Source organism: Corvus kubaryi, unplaced genomic scaffold, assembly GCF_017639235.1.
Source record: "Corvus kubaryi isolate FWS band 111438036 unplaced genomic scaffold, C.kubaryi_AGA036_p1.0 66, whole genome shotgun sequence".
Lineage (NCBI taxonomy): Eukaryota > Metazoa > Chordata > Aves > Passeriformes > Corvidae > Corvus > Corvus kubaryi.
The window spans coordinates 5,186,126-5,210,684 of NW_024582054.1; the positions used below are offsets into that span (position 1 = coordinate 5,186,126).

Consider the following 24,559-nt stretch of genomic DNA (forward strand, 5'->3'; position numbering starts at 1 on the left):
ATTCCTGTAATTGGAAAAAATTACTGCTAGAAAGAATCAACAACAGGAAACTACTGAAATGGATAGGTAATCCAAACACGTGCCTGAAATTCCATCATTCATAATACAATTGGTACAAATATCCTCAACAAAGCTCCACTGTTAGTCACACATACCATTGTTTACATTGTTGTGATACTTAGATTAACACACATATAACTGTACCTTAAGATTGGGACATTTGTGGCATGACATTAAGTCAACCCCGTCACACATCTGTTTATCTTGCTGCCTGTTAAAAGAGAAGAGCGAATCAGCAACAAAGATGGAGATCCCATATGCCCTGAAGTCCCAGAGCTGCATGGGTTTCTTCCGGAAACTGGGATCAATAAGTGAAAAATGCAGTGTAATATGCCCTTCAAACACAATAGCCAAATAATTTTCTCAGTCACTAACTGTAGCTCAGGAGTCTTTACTCTGGAATCAACCAATTTTCTCAGAAAATAGAAATTAATAACATCCCTTGTGTCACCATGTGTGATGGCTGTGTAACTTAATCTTGTGATTTCTCCCATTCAGTATATACACGCAGCCACTTAGACACAGCAAAATATTTAGTTATGTGTGTGCAGGAAAGATCTAATTTGGACAAGGTATATTAAACCTCACACTTCCATAACTGGTTTACATAGCATTTCACTTCTGAAAACAAAGACTTGTCAGGCCAGCTGATCTTTGCTTCTTCATTTAAAGACAGACAACATTTCATGACCCCACTTCACTAACTACAACATATCAGAACATTTTACTCACTTCTAAAACGCTTCATGGAAAATTATCAACTTTATCTTGACAGGCAAAGGGCATTTTTAAATCTTCCAGTTCAGACTCCTTTCTTAACAGTCATTTGGTTCACTGTAAGTTCTGATACCCATTTTTGTTGTTCACATAAGATTTATATCACTGTAACAGAGTGGGGATGGAGAAAAAGTGAGTCAGGGAAGGAAAACCAATCAAGGATGAAGGTAAACAGTATGGGAAAACCAGCTTCCTATACGTTTTTTTCCTGGCAGGAAAATGCAGGCACAGGTTGTGTGAAGGATACTGGGAATCAAGGAATTGAGGGATCTATCTGCTTCAACTGAAGAAAAGATTTCTGGATGTAAGACATTTGCTGTTACTGGAAGATGAACAGAAGGGACAGCATACAGAACCTCTGTAAAATGAATAGACCCAAAGGAGACTGAAACACAGCATTCCAAATAATTTAGGAAAAACAACATTGAGGGCAAACATTTCCTTTATATAACTTGGCAGGCAGTGCTAAAAAATGAAATGTGGATCTCTAGCACTTGGCAACACCAGATGGCCAAAAAAGGCCTTGTGTGAATAATATGCAAAGCAACTGTGAGTTTTAATTCAACTTATCACAAAAATTATGAAAAGAAAGATCTTCTACTCTGCCAAATTTTAAACTGTTTTGCCCATCTGTTTTCTTGGGTGTTTTGTTACTGTTTTCAAATCTTTTTAATTTTAGTGAATATTGCATATTAAACACTAACAATTATTTTTCTATTTCAAAATATTATTCAAGGAACATAGAATTAATAGCAAAATGTTCAGAATGTTCCCAAAAGTTTTCAGCAATTTTGTTAAAAGGTAACTTATTGATAGTGGGACAATCCTGGAGCAGCACAACTCGGAGAAAGTAGTCTATCCATCCATTATAATCAATAAATGCACATGCTTTGTCACACAGGCAAAGTTCAGCCAAATGATCTAACTATTTATCAGGCCACTCAGGTTATCGTGTCCTTTTTACCCAATCAAGAAATTTGCTGAGTCTGCTATCTCAAACCAATTATGGAGATAATCCTTATGAAAGAAATATTTTTTTGATACTTAATTTATGCCAGTTTTCTATTAATTAATGCTGTGATCCATTTTCCTATAGAATGCATCTTTCTGAGGGAAAAATACTGAAGATTCTGAGCAGTCACAAGACCTTCTTGCATGTACCCAAAGGTTTAGCTCTAACACGAAGCAACGTGAAATAGAACAGCGGATTAAAATTGGTCCACCTCAATGCCACTGCCAAACAGATAAGATATTCTCAGCTTCATAGATAACTGGCAAAGTTACAGCTGGCTAAAGCAGTGAATCAGATAAACAGGAACTGGCCTAATTCACCTAGTAAATCAAACCATATCTGAAAACTCAGGGGGAGAGTTCTAGGTGGACCAGATCAATTCCATGACACAGATTCTGTTAACAGTTTGACAGGATTGCCTATCACGAGACTTTAGTCCAAGCCTTGATCTTAGCAATGTTCTTAGCTTGTTGTGAGGTGTCAACAGTGACCGAGATATAGTTGCCTTCAAATAACTTCTTTGTTTGCTTATTTTTTCTTTGTGATTATAATGCTTTACAAATAACTTACAAGAACAAAGAAAGACGTCAAACCAAGTTTGTCATAAGAGAAGATGCTGTAGGCTCCCCATTGCTGTAGGGAGAATGGCCAGACCTTCACAGACAATTTGAAGAGTAGGCAACAGTGGACCTGAGGCAGGAAAAGACTAGGTTTTGGAGCACGTGGGTTGCCTCTATCCTAAAACAAGAGTGACTGCTTTTTCTCTTTTCAGGAGTTTTCTAAACACTTTATGTTGTAGAACCTAATTCTGATTTTAAAATATTGTAGTTATTCTATTATAACAATAACAAGGACAGGATAAATTAGTGTTTTCTCTCTGAGCAGCAGGCAGACATAGTACTAGAATACTACCACATATTTTATCTGCATGCTCTGATTTTTTCCATTTCATTCTCTGTCATATGAATTAGACTTTACAGAAATCAATAACCTCATGCCATAATATGGACAGTCATGGCATTATTATGTTTTTTTGCAGAAAGAGTACATCATTCTATTCTTTTCCTTGAAGTTCATCATGCCCTAAGTACACTAAAAAACCAACAGTTAAGGAAAAAGGTTACTATTAAGGTTTGATACAGAAAGTCAAAAGCACATTTTTAAGGAAATACCTTGATGTCCGGCAAAGAGCAACGCAAAATTTATAATATGCAATCTTTTCTTCTTTGTTTGGGCTTTTCTTAGTAAAAGAGAAGTTTGTAAAAGATTGAAAAGGGAACTACTTGAGAAATTACTGGAGAAGAAAATGACATGTTGAACAACCTTCTTCATTGCTGAGCAAACCTCTAATTTCTTCTTCATCACATTTATTTCTCCAAAATATTCATTTCAATTTTTAGTTTAGTCAAAGGAACTTTACAAGGTTTATGATTTTTTATGATGAAAAAATGTGAAAGAGGGATGAGTCAAAGACGCTATTTCTGCCTCTGTTCTGACAGGCGTTGTATTTAAAAATCTTTTCAGCTGCAACTGTTATTCAATTATGAAAGACAGATTTCAACAGAGCAAGAAATTGGCAGATTTTATGATCTGGGACATGCAGGTTTCTGAAGAATCAATTTTCATTAAAAGACCCGGGAATTTGTCTTGTCCTACTAGGCTTAATTGCTTCATCATCCAATGAAAAAACCTCTTGTTTAATCTCTGTTCCCTTCACCATTCCGTTGGAGCAGATGATTGCATTGAAGCTCTCAAGATTTATCAGCTACAGGTAGCAAATCCTGACAAATGATAAGCCTAAAGAAAGTTTGATAGGAAATTCTGGCTTTTGCAACTCAAAGGAAAGAAATTAAAGGAACACATGCTGAAAAGAATTGAAAGTGTGTCAAGTCACCAAAATAAGGGCATTTTTAGGACCTATTGATCAGGAAACTATAGACTTATTCCTGCAGCTTTTCATCAGTTGTGGGGAAAGCCGTGGAAAAGAGCAAATGGAAGAACAGTCAGTAAACCACATTTGAATCAAGGATAGCCAACATGGTCTCAGGAAGGGAAGGGCATGCCTCACTTACTTGCTGGAATTGTTTGAGCCTGTGGCTGCCAATACAAACATGGAGAATGATGTGGATACTGTGCACCTGGATTTTCAGAAAACACTTGCCAGAATTCTTAACTGAGATTACTGTCTAATGTGCAAAGCCATAGTCTAATTAAAAAAGGGCAAAGGGGCCCTCACAGCAGTAAAAGGCTGCCCCTTGGGCAGGAAACAAGACAAGCCCCTCTAAATTGCAGGGAGGTTTCTGGCGTTAGGACTTGGCCTTACTAATAAATGCTCCGTGAGATGAAACTAATCTGTACCTACACTTGGAGAGATTGAGTTATGATGCATCTTGAGGCACAAATAGAACATCATGTTATTTAATATGAAGGCTTATTAATAACAAAATTGTAATTTTGCTAATTGTATAAAAGCAAAAAGTAAATTTCAGCATTAAATAATATCACCTCAAGGGGCACAGCTATAATATCACACACAAAGCCACTACAAAACTTGCTAGAAATATAGGCTGAACACAGGAACAGTTTTAGGCCCAAGAACCTCTGGGAAAAAAAATGTCAGGAGTAATTGTGAAGCTGTAGATAAATAAATGGTCGATTTATCTACAGAATTGAACAGAAAAATCCAAATTTGGGTTGATCTCAAATGAAAGCGCAAAAAAAAATTTAAGGTGAAAAAAATATTGAGGACTAGAAAAACAAACCAGCTCAGTTCCTCCTAAATGTTGCATTTCCAAATACTAGTAAAAAAAGTGAGGGCACAAAGTTATGAAATAATAAATTGGCTTTTTTTTTTTTTACTTACTGTGCAATTGAAAGCACTCACTCAGAATAAAGAAAACATATATCCCCTGCCATTTTCCTAGTCCCCAGGAGTCTGACTTGAACAAATGCACTAGAAGGATTTTTTTCTATACCACTTAACATATTTTTTCTTCCACTGAAACTATTCTCCCTGAAAAAATGCATTTATATATTTATTTAGTTTGGGGGGGGAGGGGGTGTTAAAAAAGTATTTCCTAATCAGTAGAGAAACATTCCAGTCCCTGATTCAACCACCAAGCAAATTTAGTTAATTTAACACTGACACAGTTAGACTGGAGTAGAAGTCTTTCTTTCAACTAGAAAAATGTGAGGATTCTGAGCAAACCTCTTCAACAGAGAGGAGTTCTGTGGTCTAGTGAACATCAGCCTTGGAGCACTCAGCACTTTAAGTATCATAACCCCTACTGGAAAAAGGCTGCTGTCCACCTAAATTCCAGGCAAACTTGGGGAATCACTTCACAGATTTCATCAGTCTGGTTATCATAAAGATCTACTCTCATTTACCCAGTACAGAGAATATGAAATGCAAAGTGTAAACTACTAGTGTTTTAACAGACTGGTCTCGAGGTATGGATTTTAAAGATGAATCATAGAAGTCATTGCTTGATTTTTCCAAAATCATACAAAACTTTTGCTTTATCAATCTGTAAAATGAAGAAAAAAGATTAGTCATGTATCATGGTGATAGCCAGAGACAATTGTATAAGAAATGAAATCACTTTTATTCTGTAACACTTTTGGAGATCATTAATTGGGTTATCCTGTACTCATTTTTGTAGGTTAAAACATCTCTTTCATTCATCAAAGAAACAAAATACTGTTGTTTCTCAAATGAAGTCCTTTCTTAAAAAATCCCCAACAACACTTGCAAGGCTTGATCCTGTATGAATAGGTAGAGGTAACACAGGGGAGACACCGCCCTCCTTGGATTAGGAGGATTATGCTGCCCTTCTTTACAAGGGAGGAACATTTCCACTCCAGCTGTCACTACTAATAAACGAAGAAAGTACCCACATTTCACCAAATCTGCAGCCTGATAATGAGATACTGCAAAATATCAGACAGAGGAAGGAGCTCTGTGGCGCGTAATTCAGTGTTTTGAGAGTTCTGTTCAGCAGCAACTCAGTTCTTCACATTTACACAACGGGATCAAAAGAAACGGGAGTTTGTATCAATGATTCATTTGCACGTCAAAGATTTCCTTGAAATCCTTCTCTCTCCTGGTCACATCCAACCCTCTGTTTCAATGTCTGCAGAAAGAAATAAAGCTATTGCCACAAGAGCTTGTGGCTTACTTCTCAATGCAGTTTGCACAAAGTCAATACCACCTTTATCATGCCAAACCCACAAAACTAGGATGGGGTAAATCAGCAGTAGGTGTGCTGAAAAAAAAGCAAATATCATGTGTTGCACATTTATACTACTACTTTTTTTCACATGCAATCAACTACATGGGAATGAAACTTAACATTAAAATAACTTTTCGCAACATCAGGGGGGATTTTTTTTTGGTTGGGACTGCTGATTCAAATTACAGTGAATGGATTAAATGAATGAATGAAGGACAAGTTAATTTTCTGTGCACCATAGAAAATACTGGTAACAATGGAATGGTATTTTGCTGACCAGAGAAATGCAGTTACACATACATCACAAAGTGGTACAGTGTCTACTATTTGTTCATCATAACTCATGGATTAATGTAATTTTGTGCCATAATTACAGTACTGTAATTTAGAAAGGCATGATACTGTGATAAATCAGACACTACTTTAAGTAGTAAGACCCCTGGCAAACTATAATTTTAGAGGCATCAGGTCAACAAAAGCAAAAATGTCTTCATCACAAGTGCAGTTGTTTGGACAGCCTTCTTAAAGGCCAGATGCAGGGAGCCAACATCCAGCAACAAAACTGCTCTGAGAGGCCTATAGTCCCAAAATTACTCCTTCAACTCAGCAAATCCAATGGTCTAGAAATGCCCCATCTCTGTTTTCCATTTTATGCAGTAAATGATCCCAGTTCTTACTGTGCTTGAGGCAGGGAGTACGCTACATCCGAAATACCTTCCAAATACAGTCATCACCTCTTCGCAAAGAGAATTGTTCAGTTTCTGAGACAACTAAAATGCCCTGAATTACCTTCTCTGCCACCCTTGGAAAGAGTAAGTAGCATTGACACAAAAAAACTCTGCTGGGCATTAATCCCCTGTTGACAGAACTGTCATACTCAGTCAAGTACATTTGATGCAGATAATGATTCAGGCTCTGTAAAATACCAATGCTGATAGTTACAGTTTTTCGCTGTCAGATTATATTCCTCTACCAGCAATCTGTTTTCTACTAAAAATGTTAACTGTTTCTCTGAACTATAAAGAGAAAAAAGTGAAACAGGAAGATACCATGGACAAAGCTGTAATTACAGATGGTCCTAGTGACAACAGCAAACTCTGGAACCTTGTCCTTCTGGTTAATTACGATGTCATCATCCACTCTGTGCTCAGGGTTTATAGGGCTTTACTTCAGGACCTATCATTTATATCATTTATATCATTTATTATTCTATATACTAACATCTAGAACTATAACCCTGATACAACCTAGTCATTGGAAAAGGCCACAAACCCTGCTATGGTATGTCTCAATTCCAGTGCTGCAGCTTTACTGCATCTGAGACAGAACCACAGAAAACACATGGGTTTTAAAACTAAGGAAAGTCAGAAAAGCCCTGCTAACTGGAGGTGCTTTTAAGTAACTGATAGCTCTGTACTTCTTGCGCTGTGCACTTTAAAAAGTGTCTGCAAAGGATGTTAATTAATTAACCCATATCCACTCCACAGCAGGCAAGTCAGTCCTAGCAGAGAGATACCTCATTTAGAATATTAAAATGTATGGACTGAGGCTTAGATGTTAGGTTTTGGTTCCTTTTTTTTTCCATGTGCAAAACCAGAAACAGATGTGGAATATCTGTTTATGATTTCTACTGCAGTGTATAGATCAGGAGGAGCTCCACTGAGTAAAGTCAGATTACATATAAATTATTTGCCTTGTAAATATTGCAGAGGATGTGGAATTAGAGCCCTGGAAGTTGTTTCAGACCACAAGATCTCCCTCTCTCTCTAATGTCTCAATAACAAACCTCTCATATCTCTATTCCAAAATGGAAGACATTATTCCCAGTCAGAACTAACCCTGCCCAGAAGCAAACAAATGTTTTTAAAGCTTAAAAACCATGGCTTTTTTCTCCAAAGTCTCCCACAGCTGTGTTATCTAGCCCATTGCTAGAAAAAAATTGTATTTAAAAAGAAAATATGGTATCAGAAAGTCAAGTTCTTGCATTTGACAGAATATTTTGCTACTGCCCTTGAGATTCTTTTACTTCAGATCCAAGATCCTGAAGGTGCCATATTGTGATTTGTTCTACACTATAAACTAGCAAACCTCTAAATAAAGAAGTATTTTAGCACTAGTAAATACACAGGAAAACCTCTCGACACCAGTAGATATGTTCTTCATACACAGGCTGATATGGGTACCACTTTTAAAGGTCTAGGTATACTCTCAAGTTAATGTATCAATGCACAACCATCTCTCCGCCTGGATCCTCCTGTGCATAGACAGGAGATTTTTTCTCTTCCTACTTTTTAAAATTTACACTTGAAATATTTCAAAACTACTATGTCAGGAGTGAGGACCTGAAAAGGTGTTTTCCCCTCAGGTGTTTCCCATTTGATACTTGGCCGGGCAGCCAGAGGAAAGGTGCTCAGGTTGCCCTGCATAGCACTCTGCGTGTTACCTGCGCTGAGAGCCACCCCCGGGGGGTTTCACAGGCGGAATGTCTCAACGCAAACTGAGGCCGCCGGGCAAGCGGAACCCGCTGGCCGAACGGACCCTCGGCCGGCGCTGCTCCCGCACCCGGGACGGGCTCTGTGGGGCAGCGGGGATTCCAGGGGCTGAGGGCGCAGCGGGGATTCCGAGGATGCGGGGGCTGCGGGACTCCCGCGGGCCGCGGGCGCTCGGCGCGGCCCCTCACGCCTCGCGGCGGGCGGTGCGCGGGCGCCCTCTGCTGTCCCGCCGCGGCAGCGCCCCGTGCCCGTGCCCGCGGAGGCGGGTCCGGAGTTGCGGCTCCACGCAGGGCCCGGGGGCAGCGAGACCCGGCACACGGGTGGGAAGGCACGGCACGGGCCAGCCAAGAGGTGGGCCTTCGGGGGAGTCGGGAGTTGGCCAACAAAGACTACCAGGACCTACCGGAAAAAAATACATATTTTTCTCTTCAAATTAAAGGGTAAAGCTGTTGTAAATAAGGGGTGAGAATGCCACTGAAGTGCTAAAAAAATGCATGGGCGCATCGATGCGCACGGACATCCTTCCGCCCGCTCGGCGGTACCGCCTGGGCGGCCCCTCAGCCCCGGAGCTGCAGTGGGCGCGGGCAGCGAGCGCGGCCCTGCCAGGCAGCGGCACTGCTGTCTCTGCTCTCTTACCTTGCAGGTGAGTGCACCAGCCTCAAAACATGAGATTCAAGTGGTAACAATATTCAAGCAGTCAGGTCTTCTGCTTCTTGCGCACCAGAAAGCAGCCCAAGGGAATACAAGATACCACATTTCGCCTTAACCGGGCCAAACCAGACCCGGGCTGGCAGTGCAGCTCCTGCTGCCAGAGAGACGCTGACTGCCAGAGAGACGCTGGCTTTCTCTCTGCCCTTGGTCCGGCAAGTCATCCGGGGCAACTGGCAGGACTCGAGTTCGGGCAGTCTGTTGTTTTGATGTTTTCTTGCTTTCTTAATCTTGATAAAGGAACCAGACAAGCAGAATGCTTATGATAAGTACATTTTTGTTTATAACTCTGTTCAGTTCAGTGAGGTGGAGATAGTAGGTGGATATTATCCTGTGCTAAATGAGTATAGAATGAAAATAAACAGCCTACAACCTTCAATCCAGTTTTAAGAACAAGAATATTTATGAGACTATGACATTTATGAACCTAAAGAATATTTATGACATTAACCAAAATCAACTAACAGGACACTTTAGGAAGGCTATATCTGGGTAGTGAAAATCCTGGAACTTTTGAAAAAGAGAACAAAATTCTTTTATTGCATCAGTTGTCTTAAGTAAACAGTGTACCAAAATGAGGCTTCATATTAAACACCATCATTTTAATGGTTTTCAACAGAAGGAAATGGAAAACATTGGTGAAATTAACCTGACAGATGAGGTAGCAGAGCTGCAATTTTAAAAGTAATATCCTTCCACAAGATCCAAGAAAAATGAAACAGTCCTGTGTTTTTCTGTAGGCTCCTTATTTTATTTTCTGTTACTTTGACTGGCAAGCCCAAATATTTTAACATGAATTTTATTACTGAGGAAAACAACATGATTATTTAATGAAGGTTATGTTGGAGATGCATCTCATACCTCTAATAGCATAATACTAACTTGAGAAAAACGTTTATCCAGCTGTTCTTATTAAAAGCTCAGTAGATCAACAAGAAAATTATACATTTGTTTTTTCCCAGTGGTTTTTTTTTAAATTAGCATTCACAGAAATTAGAATTTCTGCAAAGTGTTTACCTTTACTAAATCTAAAACTTCTGATGAAGATTCCAGTGAAAAAATGTAGACACTAGTCAGAAATACATTCTGTTTCAACTATATCTGTGTCACTATTTTACCATTTTCCCTATTGATGGTTATTGTGATGTGAAATGTCTTTGGACCCCATGAACTAAATACTGATGACAAAAAGGAAAGGAAATTACATGAACATGTCGTTCTGGTTCATTTGGTTTTGAAAATATTTTCCTCCTGAATTTACTGTGTCAATTCACACACTTGTTCTTTACACTCCAAGTATCTTTACTTACATTTCAGTCTACCAGAAGGACTGAATTGCAAATTTAGTCCAAACCTCTGAATGACCCTTTTTAAAATACCAATCTGCTAAACAGTGTCACAGACTTGCCTGGAGGTTGTCATCAAGGATAGCAAATCTCTTGGGAAGCCTGAAATGCAGGATGCTTGCCAGACTAAATACTATTTAAGATTCTTCTGATTTGTGTAAATGTAATTATCATTAGAGCAGTTTCAGGGATAGTTATTAAAAAAAGAAGGAGTGAGCACTAAGAGGACCCTACTTGTTCCCTGACAGCATTACCTGGAGTTACCTAAACAACAGACTGTGGTTCCATCAATAACTTGACTGTTACAGACAGGGAGAAAAAAGACTTATTTTTCTTTCCTATGTAGTCATAGTATAGAAAGGAACTTGATTATTTCTTCATAGTGGCTGCAGTCCTTTACCCCTACTAAAACTAGCAATGCAATGTTTTCTACAATAGGTAATATGTTATGGGGCTTTACAATAGCTTCCCACTTCTAACTTAACAGAAACAAAATTATTATAATCCCATGTAAACAGCCTTTCAGTAGTATGTCATATTCTAGTTAAGCCTGACCAGTACAGAATTTGATCTGTGAGAAGAGTCCAGTGTAAGTGGCACAATTGTCCTAAGAATAATCAATAAGGATTTATGCTGAAAAATAAATGGGGTAGATGTCATCTTCTGGGAATCACAACTGAATAAAAGTAAGAACAGGAAATACCTGAACTGCAGGTCCCATGTGAAAAAAGAGAAACATTACAGAATGCTTTTCTTGGCCTTCACTAAACAGATGCTTTCTCTAAAAGATGTTCCTTAATTAAAAGAAAAATACCAGTATTCCCTTGATTTAAAAGAAAATAAATCATAACTGATACACTATAGACTACTTGCTTTCAGGTTTGAATTATCTACTTCACGCATGTAGATTATATGGTTCTCTTATTGTAAATCTCCGTAGCATCAAGAATATGGCATCAAAGAGCACCTTCAGTAACCTTAGAGGCTTTTTGGTCCATGTTTCTGATTTAGGCTGAAGTTGTTTAGTGAAGATTGAAATTTTGTGGGCTCTCCTCAAAGAGAATATAACATTATGTATCCCACACACAGGGATTCATGCAAAAATAGATATGGTTACTTCAAACTTCAAGAAATAGAAATAATTCAATTTCAAACTTTAGAGAACAAAATTAAGTACTTGTGCTCACACTTTCAATAGGAAAAGAAGAAATAATCACAGTTTACAGGAGGGTCTCTTTGCACCTGCAGTTCAGTTGCTGTAGTCCATCATCTCTATTACTTTTGAAAGTACACTATTTAAAAAATGTTGAGCCACACTTACAAAGAACTCTGAGTGCTTCCTGTGCTGTCTCCTTGCCTCAGTCTCAACCAGGGCTGGAATCTAATAACTCGGAACTAGTGATTTCCTGGCAGAATATTATATTTCAGCTTACAATCATTCTTTCTGGGAATTGAGGTAGTGCTGTGGAGAGCGCGGAATCCCTAACTGTGCAGGCTGGATTAGATTTACTCTAATCCAATGTTTAAAAACAATATTTACCTTACTTTAGTGGAATTTTAGCCATTTCCTTTATTACCTTGATAATACTTCAGAGATAGTTCTAAATCTGGATGGGAAGGAAGAAAAAAAAGTCCCAGGGAAAATTAGAGAAGTCTATATAAACATGAGTTTTTCCAGCATTCTGATATATACATGTTTATATTTATATATGTATATAATATATGATCTATTATGAAGAAATAGTTTACTGCAAATATTTATATAAATCATGTTGTCACTAGGGATTGCATGCTATTTGATATATTCTGTTCTCATTATTGAGAAAGTACTGGTGCTTTTCTAATGTACTGTTGATAAGAAGGCAACCACAAGGTTAATCTTCCAGGGTTCAGCACTCCAAATGTCCTTCACAAGAAACAACACAAAATGCATTCATATTTTTGTATTCTTATAATAGATCGATGTATATGTAGCAAGCACCAAATTATTTTCTCCAGTCCTGAAACTGTTTGACTGGATGCAGCTTGGAGATTTATGAATACCACTGTAAGGATCAAAGTTTGTTGTCACCATGTCTGTTTAACACAGGCAATTATTAAAAGGAAGGAGAAAACTATTTGTGCCAGAACTTGAACCCTATAATAACTCAGAGTTCTATGTTTAGAACAGAATAAGGAATTACAACACACAGTATTTTGAGGCCTTATTTCCAGTCATTTTATTCCATTCAGGATTTCAAATAGAAATCCTAAGCTGCCACAGGTTTTGTTTTTGTGTGAACAGTTCTTCCACTAACAGGGCAGAAATTACTTTCAGACAGGAATCATTATTTAAATAACACATAATTCCACCCAGTTACAAATACACTGGCAGAGCAAGAAAATTAAATTGGGGGGGAAAGGCTTGGCATATTTCATCAGTTCAAATAATTATGAAATAAAGTTCTAGAGGATCTGCAAACCCAAAAGACCACAAAGGTCACTTATCCATAGCTATTTATTCTGCTATGCTTAATGACAAGTTTTGCAAGCAAACCATTTGGTAAGAGTTTCATCCTGAAGAAATGAAAATAACAATAGTAAAACTTAGCAGTTATATAAAATCATATATGTTTAAAGAGACATGCAATTTAAGTGATGAGGTTTTTCCTCAACGAAAAAACCCTTCTAATTGCTACTGAATGGAAAAGAGAGGCTGCTCAAAGTACTTGGGGTGATTCAAGTTCCCACCTTTCTCAGGGGTAAAAAAGAGTTCACAGTCATTATTCAAAATACAGAGAATCATATAATCAGTCTTAGGTCTCTGTCCAACCTGGGATTCATTTGTTCTTGGCTCCTTGTTTTCAGGATGCTCACTTCTCTTCTGCAAGAGGGAAAATTAGATCCACCTTCATCCCTGTAATGCTTACTGGCCTGAATCCCCACATTGTCCCTTTGATCTCACACTTAAAGCCTCTTTGAGGCAGTTCCCAGCCTGTCCATGTATTTCTTTGGACAATATTCTTTCGTAACACCTGCTTTTGGCAATCGCCTTGAGTAAAGCTGAGGATATAATTAGGTACTCCATGGACCCTGATATGCAGGAGATCTACATACCCCCTTACCAGGATGGAAGAGTAATTCTGAAATTAAAATAATCACAGTCTCTGGGGTTTTAGAAAATGTGGACTTTGCCTAAACTTTCTATTTGGCCACAGCTTTCACAAGACATTAAGTAGCAGTGGATCCATTAAAAGCATGTTTATATCTTCTATATAAAGAAGTGAAGACCTTCAGAAGACCTCTGAAGTCAAAGTAGGAAGACTTAACTTGTCAAGTCTTTCCAGTTAGTTAGGAAGTTTTATTCATATACAGACTTCATCATTACCAATACTAGAGAGCTCTAGAAAATACAGGAATTAAGCAATACTGTCAAGGAACTAAAGCTGTACTTCTCAGATCTTGATGATTTATAAATAATAATAAATCTTAACAGTATCAAAGCTCAGGGGAAATGATATTTAATTTCCTTTTGTTCACTATCTTTTTTTTAGGATTCCATGGAAAGTTATGGGACACTCACCCCAACTTTCGGAGACCCAGCATTCACCATTTCCGGAGACCATCAGAGACCACAGGTGGAATGTTGAAATAAAGCAAGAAAGAGTTTTCTACTGATGAGATGTCCAGACAGGCATGACTAAAGAGATGAGCAGCCACCCATATCCTAGGTATGAGGTGCCATTGTTATATTACCCAGCACAAGGGAAGTTCATCCAATTTGTTTAATTAATTTTAATACTTACATTTCATGTTAATTATTTTTCCCCACCTCAATATACTGTGACCTGAGAATTTTTTTAAGAGAAAAGAATCATTAGAATACTCTCAGTAATATTCTAGGGAAAAAAGGAAAAAAAGAGAATAAAATTGAGAAACAAGTTCTATATTGTTCCACTATATGTTTCACCAACATTCCTTTTTCTTTAACCTTTTGGACATTAGGCACTGTCTTTATTTTAAATTAATTCCATTTAACTATCAGCTAAGAGTAATTGTTGCCACATGTATCTTCTGTGTATCGCCCATAAGAGAGTGGAAGAACAGGGGGAAGGAATGGGTCACCCAGCCTTCCTTGACCAAAAGATCAACCCAAATATTAAAACTAGCCTTCTTCATACTGAGGGTGGCAGAGCACTGAAACAGGCTGCTCAGGGAGGTTGTGGAGTTTCCCTGTCTGGAGAAATACAAAACCCACCTGGACACGTTCCTATGTCACCTGCTCTAGGTGACCCTGCTTCGGCAGGGGTATTGGACTTGATCATCTTCAGAGGTCCCTTCCAAATCTGACTACTCTATGATTATGTAGTATCTGAAATACAAGTGTACATTTTTTTCTGTCTTACAGGTTTTTCTCCCTTAGTTCCAGTGCAAATATGTCTTTCAAACCATCTGGAAGGCTGAGAAACAGCTGACAAAGTGAGTTTTCTTTTCTGCATAAAATATTTTAGAAAAACTGATTTTGTTTCCATTTACTTCCTTCATGCAAAGTAAGGATAGATAACCATCCTTCAGAAAAATTCCAGCTGTGTTAGTTTGAAGGTCATCTTTTGAAAACTATGTGTAGTATGTATCTTGTATGCTTCTATACACAATTATTACTTTCCTTGGTTTTGTTAGCATGTCCTATCAACCGCAACTCCTGTTTTGCTTGGCAAGCCTCCCAACAGTCAACAGACGTTTTCTCCCTCTTATTTCTGCCCTGAGCAAATGACTTCCAAATGATATCATATCTCCTAGAACATAGGGTGCCTCCTTTCATTCCGGGGTTCTCTTCTGAGCCCTGGTGTTTAGAAACTTGGTAAACAAAAAGGACCTTTTTTCAGAGACCGTGAAAACTTTGTGTCTACAAAATTATACTACGGACCACCAAGGCCAACAGATAGTATAGCCAGCCAGGCTTACCTCTAAAATGTTGAAAGACAAGTGTCTTAGTTATGAAAATCTGCAGTTCATAGTGAGTTTGCATGGCATGCTTCTCTGCCCAATAAAATAGATTCAATTTACCTGCTGGAAAGCTTTATTTCGTAACTTATTTGGTGCTTGCCACATATTGTCTTACAATTGCCAGTAAGAGCCACTAGCATTCAAAGATTATGTATAGATCATCTGATGCTGCTTCCTTTCATAATTTCTTTAGTGGAGGCAACATATGAGATGGAAAGAAAATCAAGAGTTCTCAAGCTTGAGCTGAGTTGAAATATCACAGTTAAGTCATCTAGCTTTTTCATGCTAAAGGTCTAAAAATAAAACAGGAATTTTTCAGAATTAACCTCCTAGACCAGATTAAAAAAAATCAAGACGGTATTTTTCAGTAGGCACTTATTGCTGTTACGGAACCTGGACATCTTTAAGACTCAACTGAGCTCTCTTTATTCACCTGGAAATCTCAGTTAATTAAAAGTAAAATTTTGCAATCACTGTGTTTTAAATATGTGTTTGATAAAGTACTGTAGATACACTTTCAGGAAAGGACATATTTATCAGCATTTGAGAAGCACATATTTCAGTGTACATTTGAACAATAAACTTGTCAGCTGGGTAGGGCATATGATCTGCATATGCACTATTTGCTTAAGAGTTGGACTCAGTGATCCCTCTGGGTCCCTTCCAACTCAGGATATTCTGTGACTTCTGTGACTTCTGTGACTTCTCTCTCTCCAAGCAATTTGCAGTTCTGAAAACGTGATCTGAAAAATGAGCACACAGGAGGAAGGAATTCATGAAGAAAGAAGGGTTCTGTATATCTCATATCTTACTCCTAGTTTTCAACACAGAGAGTTATGGCTGTTCAAACCAGAATACTCCATTCTCTAACACAAAGTTACTCTTCCAGGCTGTCTGGTGTAAGCAGGTCTTCTTATAACCCTTCTCAGAACTGGCCTCTCCCTGTGCAACATGTACCCTTCTGGCCTGGAGGTCCAAGTGCTCAACATAAAGCTTAGACAAGATGAGGAGAAATCCTTCTTCAAGAATTTTCCATTGCCTAAGATTGTCGGCAACAGTACAATGCTGCCATTTCAACTGGTAGGGTCTTTCTGTCTCTGAAGAGTTGCTGTTCACTGAATACAAAACCAATCTCTAGCAGGTACACTCTGTGACCTTATATTTGACTTTGTTTTTAAAACCTTTTACTGACATTGGCAAATCCTAGCCACAGTCCTGTGAGTGACTGACATATTATGAAACCAGAAAAAGGTGCAGAAAAATTTAAAAATTACTTATCCAGACCACTGAGACAGACAGCATTTCAGGTTTAAAATAAGAAGCAGAAATTCCTGGATGTCAACTGCGTAATCAACTACAGATTCTCTTCAAATAATACATACAGAATACAAAGGCAAAAGTAAACTTTGTAAAAATATGTGTTATTATAATGTATTCAGTGGGCATCCATAATGTTTCAATTTTTCACAGGGGGATTTTTGATGTCGGTAAAAATTCAGTCCATCCAGATGAAATCCTGTATCTGCAGGAGCAAATATAAAAATATATGTCATCTATCAGAGAGTAATCTGCTCATTGATAATTTTTGGCCTTAAGAAATGTAGTCATTTCTGAGAGCAGGTAAAGTTCTGACACATAAGTATGTTCAAGGAGAATCTGATAGGAAAGTAAGCTTCCTACAGGAAGTATTGTGTAATCAGAAAGTGAAGAGCTAAGAAGCAATTAAATAATTCAGATTTCATCCGCTTGATAATTGACTGTATCAGATCAATAGAGACTTACTGTAAGCTCAGGAACAGCAGAAGGTTTTCTAAGACAGCAAACTTGGGGTTGTTATCAGTAACCTTGTCCTGGTTGCTTCCTTTACCCACACCTAAGGTGTGGAAAACCAGTCTGGCAGCTTCCAAAACAGTGTGGGTTTGGCATAAGCTCATTCTGTGGTGTGGAGTGGTCCCCACAAAGAGCAGCTGTCTGACCGTCCTTCCCATGGCAGTGGGACCATCAATCCCTACTCTCCAAGGTCTTTCCTTGTAACAGACTTCCTGGACATCTGTCCCCACACTTCCTGTGGCAGGACCTTCCCCTGAGACAGTAAAATTCCTGTTTTTCTACATGGCTGAGAAGCATTGGGCCAGTTCTTGTTGGGAATCACAGTTTTTAATGACCAGTAGGTGGTTACTTTAAAAATCATTACTCTTATGAAGGGCCTATATTTTTAATCCCAGAGATGGAATGGCACAAATGTAAGGAAAACCACAAACTGATCAGCTTGACTGACTGTCTCCACCTTTCACTATGACTGAAATCTTAGACTCCAGCTTTACTGCTCTTCAGGGATCTCTGACACATCTTTGAGATCTACATCAAATTAAACAAAAAATTTGTGAGCACAGACCACCTACACAGAGTTAAACCCTTTGAAATTAAGTACTTCTCTGATGATGCAGTGTTGAAATTCTTACTGTTAATACAGCTTAGCTTCTTCTGGATTGCAAATTCTCAATTTTATTTAGCATATAAAGCTAAAGCCCAGCATCAGTCAAGCCATTTTTCACTATAAGCAATAGTTCTTCCATTTGATATACACTAGGAATCATCTCTCGGCAAGATTTTCCCCCATCATTAGGTTTTGCTCTCATAACAGAGCTGTTGGATTTGAAACAAAAATGTGGTTCTCTAACCACAAAAATCCAACAAGGAGCACAAAGTAAAAGAATCCTTAAAAGGCTCCTGTTTTTCGTTTTGATTTTAAATATAGTATTAGTAAAGTACTTTTAAAATTAGATATGTCAGGAATCTACAAACAGACCACCTAATATAAATGGAATGCAGCTTAAAATCACAAGTCTTCATATGCAGGCTTCATATGCAGCTACTTTAAAAGTATATTTTGAACATCAAAAATAGAAGGATGAGGAGAAAAGTTATATACCCCTATTCCTTCCCATCTGCTCTTTGTAGAAAGTGCTGGCGTAATCCTTCAAAGGTTTGGTGTATTCTGAAGAATTTATTACCTTCATATCCATTAAATGAACTGCAAATTTTACTAAAGTTTTGAGCTAATGTATTTAATAAAATAATGGATCTCAATAAAATGAAATTACCATCCTTTTAAAGATACATTATATATTTTATTGTGACTGATCCAGAATTAAAGTAAAAAAACCCTGCACATTAGTTTTTTAATATGAGTTTAGGTCTCCTGTGGTGCTTCCTCAACTTTTTGTTATGGACATGAAGTGTTACCACCTCCTCAGTCATCAAATCACATGGAAATTGCCATTGTGCTTGATAATCTACTGGCATATGTTTCATTATGTTATATTCTAGAAGAAAACAGGTTACTGAGAAAGACACAATGCTTTCTACAAATGCATGTTTGATGAATGTTTTTTGGCAAATCAAATGAAAATCCCAGGAATTTTGATAGCTTCTTTTCATTCCATGACATTCAAGGGTTGCTTTCTAATCATCTGGGACATTTCCAAAAAGTGCACAGTCACACAAATCCGTATTTCTGAGCTCACTGACTTTAATAGAGCTACACAAAAAAAAAAGAAATGGCCTCTTTTTGCTAATAAAATGCTAGCAGATAAAAGAAGGAGTCATATGAAGTAAAAAAAAATCACTGATTCAAACTGTACCTTACAGTCTGAATTTGTCCTCTGCAGTGTTTTCCTGATCCACTTGGCCAACAAGTATGAAATAGTGAAAGACTTGCAGGACAGTCATGACTACATCTCAACACCCTCATTCCACTCAGAAAATGCCTCTCATTCATAGAAGAAAACCATGAAGGTAGCTAGGCTCAGAATTTGCTGTGTATAACCATCAAAAATGGTCCTGCAAAGAAGTGTTGATAACTGTGACAAAAAATATTTAAATATATAATTGGTATTGTACCAGATACATGCTCCATTCAGTTTTTTCTCAGACAGAGGTTTTCTTAGTTGGAAGATTTCATTGCCCAGATAACTGCTTTATTTCTTCCAATTTCTGCCTCTCATAGGCTATCTAAAATGCAGAGCAATGGCACTCTGCCATGCATCTCAGCTTATCACTTCCCCATCTGTCCAAATCAGGTACCTGTCCATACTAAAGTGAAGCTTTTCTCTGTTGCACATCTAGACTTAATTCTGAAGGAAATCCAAGGCTGTGGATAATGGGATGTGCAACTGCATCTGACTGCAATACAGAATCAAAATGCTGCTTCGGCATGTGTCTATCACCAGCTTAATGTGTGGCAGGAAGTCCTGGACCTCTTTCACAGTGCCTCTGTAGCTGCTGTCTCTTACAGAGGCCTCTTGCAGAGGTCAGACAGATCCTGTCAGACACTGTTCTGGATACCATTTGTCAAAATTCCTTAAAATCTTGTCAAAAATATAAATTCAATTACCACTCATGGTGCCGCTAATGGCCCTATTTCTTAACAAAACCAAGCATTGAGCTTTCTCTTTAATAGGTAGTCTTGGCTATTGAATCAAGTTCACCATGATTGAACCAGTTATAAATAATCTTCCACCATGTTCTCACTGCAGACAAATGCTGTTTCATGTCTGACTAAGACGCCCAAATTAGGCTCTACCTTTGCTGACCTGACTAGAATTTTTGCAGTTTAATATCTGCTATCAGAAATTAGTAAGTCTTTCCTTTTTTCTGGATCTAGTATAGTTCTGCTTCCAAATTATTTATAGGCTACTTAATCTATTTCTTCATTCTCTGAAGAAAACATTTTTGCTTGTTCACAAATGTACCAGCAACTTCATTGTGTGCCCCATAGTTCTCAAATTGTGAGATATATAGTAAAAAATAATTCTGTCGTTGAGAATATAGTACAACCAAACAACAGCACTCCTGAACTGTCCTGGATTTTTTTAATCAGAAATTTATTACAATTTTGTCAATGAGACTTGGAACTCTCTTTCCTGGCCCGTCTGTTCTTGAATCTTGCATTGTTCACCTATAGGCTTTGAAATCTCACAAAATGCATCTGTTTGTATCCCATGCCATGTCTTACATTTTTCATAATTATTTCTCATTTCATGTCACCGCCATCACTTCTGCTGTAGGAACAACTGGAGGAACAACTAAGCAAGGTTAGAAAATATTTAAGTAAACAGTCTGATGTACACTTTAACTAGACACACTACCCTAGAAAAAGGAACAAAATCGGAGAGTTTTACCCATATAGCTCAGCAAAACCAAAAGATATCAAGGACAGAGGCAGACTTATGCACAGCTTTCTGTGTCTACTCCCATACTCCGTTTACTTCCATGAGCACTTCCAGGACAGAACTTCAATGTCTACAGAAACTGCAAATTTGGAAATATGCAATGATAGTCTCTACAACAGAATCATCTTGGTCAGGGCCAAACAGCTCAGCCTGAGTCTTAGTCCAAAAATGAAATCTTTGACCCCTTCCACACAAGTATACACATATACAGCTGTCAAGGCTATTATCTAATCTCTTTACCTTTCTACATTTCACAGTTTTGAGACACATTTGGCTTCTTGGACAGGATCTTACTGAATATCTATATCATAAACAAACCCGAAGAAAATGTAAGGCTTAATTTTTATTTTAGGGATAGCCAATAGAAAGCATAAAAATATGCTTTCTTCAATATTTAGACGGGTGCCTAAACTCAGGGAATAAAAAGTGTAAGAAATTTTCCAGATGGACTAAAACACCCTGTTACTTGTTTAGAATCTCACAACACAAACACTTTGGCTCTAACAGCTGCCAGAATGGGTGTGTTTGTGTGTGGTGCACACATATGTGTGTGTATCTCTCTTTCTTGCTCTGTCTTTTCCTATTTTTGTAGAGTCTGCTCTCTGGCTTTACTTTTTTACAGCAGTTTTTGCCAATCCAAAATATGTAGACACTAAGTTAAATCACTCATTTTGTTTATGTGGCAACAAGTTCAGACTTCTTGCCGAAAAATGTTCTTGGCTTTGGACAAAGCAGGCTTTGAGATGCTTCCATCTGTTTTGAATACACCACAAATCGTAGTATGGAAACCATTGCCCGCAACTGGTAGCCAATTTGCTGAATAAACCTATATTAAAAAAAATAAGTTTGATTCAACTTCAGACTGTTTTCATATTTTTATATCATTTAATTTCAAAGGAATCTACTCCTTATATGGAAGAAGTTTAAATACTTGTGAATTTTCTTACTGAGAAGAGGGTCAAGTAAGTAACAAAAATCAGTTCTTTTAAATTTATGAATTGGTATTATCAGTGAGGGGAAAAGGTTTAGGCTCTTTAAGTTCTTATATGGTACTTTTCATTATGGGGCCTGAGCATTGTTGCAAAGCTAATCTTTCAATCTCTCATTAATTTTACTTCTTTGTATGTTCTACTACTGCTTGAAGAATTTGAGAATTTGTGAGTCAACAGTATACAGTCTTGGAAAAAGAAAGACATTCTCTGCTTTGCCTTTTGTCTGTTGTGGCAATCTCGGCACATCTTTTTACTCTTCCTCATCTCTCACTTCCATTTTGACTTCCACTGCTAGTTTTGGAAAGGGACAAGGTTTTCTTTAACACCATGTAGACAGCACCAGCAATAAGGACTCCCAAAAAAAATTGTTTTCAAACACAGCTCCTTTGGACTCCAGAAGATTATAATCATAGAATCATAGAATATCTCAAGTTGGAAGGGTATAAGGATCATCAAGTCCAATTCTCTGTTCCTCAGAGGGAGTTCTATCTTTCAAGACAGTCAGCAAAATGTGATTTGTGTATACTTGTGTGTGATTTTACATGAAAACTAACTACAGGATTTACTCTAAAGATCAGAGTAGACACTGCAGTAAAACCTTGAGCAATCTTTTCAAATATATCTTGCAACCCACAGCACTGGTGCCCACATTCTGCTTCTAAAATCAAGTATAGCATGGGAATGTACTCTAATTTATCTACATTATTCAAAACTGAGTCTTTCTGATAGTTGTTTCTGTCTTATGTTCCCTTCCAGGCATGGTCTGTTTCCAGAGCTACAGCAAACCAAAAATACACAAAGCCCGGAAATCAAGAGCTAGGAGCAAGGGATTCCATGACTGTTGTGGTAAATTGCCTGTGATCAAATGTTGTGGCTGTGTTCCAAATTTATTGCAGAAGAACCTGGCTTAGGAGAACCAGTGATGGTGAAGGCACCTCATACTGAAGCATCTAGTAGTAATTCCTAATTTTACTCCAAGGCAGATGTGATATAAATGATTCAGCTGAGCTTGAGAATGTCCCGAAGTTTGACCCTATCAATAGAGCCAACTGCATTGTTGAAAAAACCAAGCTGCAAGCAAAGGCTGACATGTCACAGAGCTGTTAATAAGTACAAAACATTGGTTTCTGTATGCAAAATTTAAAATATACCAGGAGAAAGGAACTGGAACAAGAATCTTTAATATAGGCTTGCAGTCATTATCAGTCAGCTCCATCAGACTTTATGTTAACCTCCATTCTTTTACACTTAGCCAAAATTTAGAATTTTAGGAGGACTGTGTGTATTCAGTAAAGAGAAAACAAAATCCTATTCCTTCATTTGGAACAATTTTTACATGTTTTAACTCAAAGATTCCCTCTTATTCTATCTACATGTTTTTTATGTTTGCTGGTGTTGTAGAGTATAACCTCAGATAATGCAGAAGTAATATCTAAAGGTATGCAAAATTAAATCTTTGAGGTGATAATGCTAACAATTGACCTGTGATGCTAGCTTCTACTCTTTTCTATGTTTCTACTTCATCATGTCTCCTAGTGTTGCCTGAACAAAAACTCTGAGAAGCAAGAGGCAGCTTTGCTCTGCACCTCGGTTAGAGCTGCTCCTCCCCTCAGCAGAGTGCACGACAGAAGGATGCTGCTGCATGTGCAGAACAAGTGGCAGTCTGTGGTGCTGTGAGGAGCACGAGGCAGGTAAGGGCTGCATACTCTAAAGACAGAAAGGAGAAAAGATCTCATTCCCTCTACCATGCCCATGCCAAGATACCCAAGGAATGTTAGGATAACAATTCAATCCCATTCACAAACCCTCATCATCTCTTTCACCTTTGGGCAAAATATTTGTTGGTATTCAACACTTGTTGATCCTTTCAGCTATCAATATTATTACAAATTTAACTGATGAGATCTTTCATTGTTAATCTGCCAGTGCTGTTACAGTTTGCTCCCTGGGTGGGGACTTGGCTCTCTTTAACTTTCCAATAAATAACACTTTTTTAAAAATATTTTTTGTAATTTCTTCCAAGGACAATAGCTCATACCTTAATAGCACCAAAACCATGAAGAAAGGAACTAGTAATTAAACCATTAAACCCTCTCACTTCTCTAAATTTGAATAGTATGGGTTAGAGAGACCAGAAAGTATTCCCATACAGTGAACGGATTCATTGACTCACTTATTTTGGGCCATGAACATCACATATATAAACTTTGCACAGTTTAAAGCATAGCTCAAACCCTTTTGCCTCTGTCAGTATTGGTACAAAATGACCTAACATCAGTAACTTCTCAGCACAGTAAATCTCTCATGCCATAAAAAGAGACTTTCAAATGACTTCTCAATATGCTGCAATTTACACTTCTTCATCTCTGACTATACCTCAGCAGACATCACTGCTTAAATCTCCAATTAGATATATATCAAAGAAGGCATCTTTCTGCTATATTCCTTGATTTTTATTAACTTGATGAAATCCTTGGAATCTCTAACTTTACTGAGTCATTGCTCCAGTTTGGCAGTCAGCTGGATCTAGTAGTCTGATCCGGGAGCAGGTTGAGGCTCTGGTGTTTACAACTATATCCTTATAAGGCATCTTGGTTCACTTCCAGTCATTGCTTTTTCTATAAAGCTTTCCTATTTCAGTGAATTATTTTTGCCATCAAACCAAGAGCTCTCAATGCTGATAGTATCACAATGTTATTGGTAAGAAATAACATCTCAGA

General features: G+C 37.8%; 1 long non-coding RNA gene across 1 annotated transcript; it reads left to right on the plus strand.

Moving 5' to 3' along the window:
- Nucleotides 1–8,855: 8,855 nt before the first annotated feature.
- On the plus strand, nucleotides 8,856–23,795 carry LOC121673877. The gene is made up of 5 exons (XR_006019346.1): nucleotides 8,856–9,216; nucleotides 14,161–14,337; nucleotides 15,015–15,085; nucleotides 22,596–22,685; nucleotides 23,376–23,795. It is a non-coding gene; the product is annotated as an uncharacterized LOC121673877 (long non-coding RNA).
- The last annotated feature ends 764 nt before the right edge of the window (nucleotides 23,796–24,559 follow it).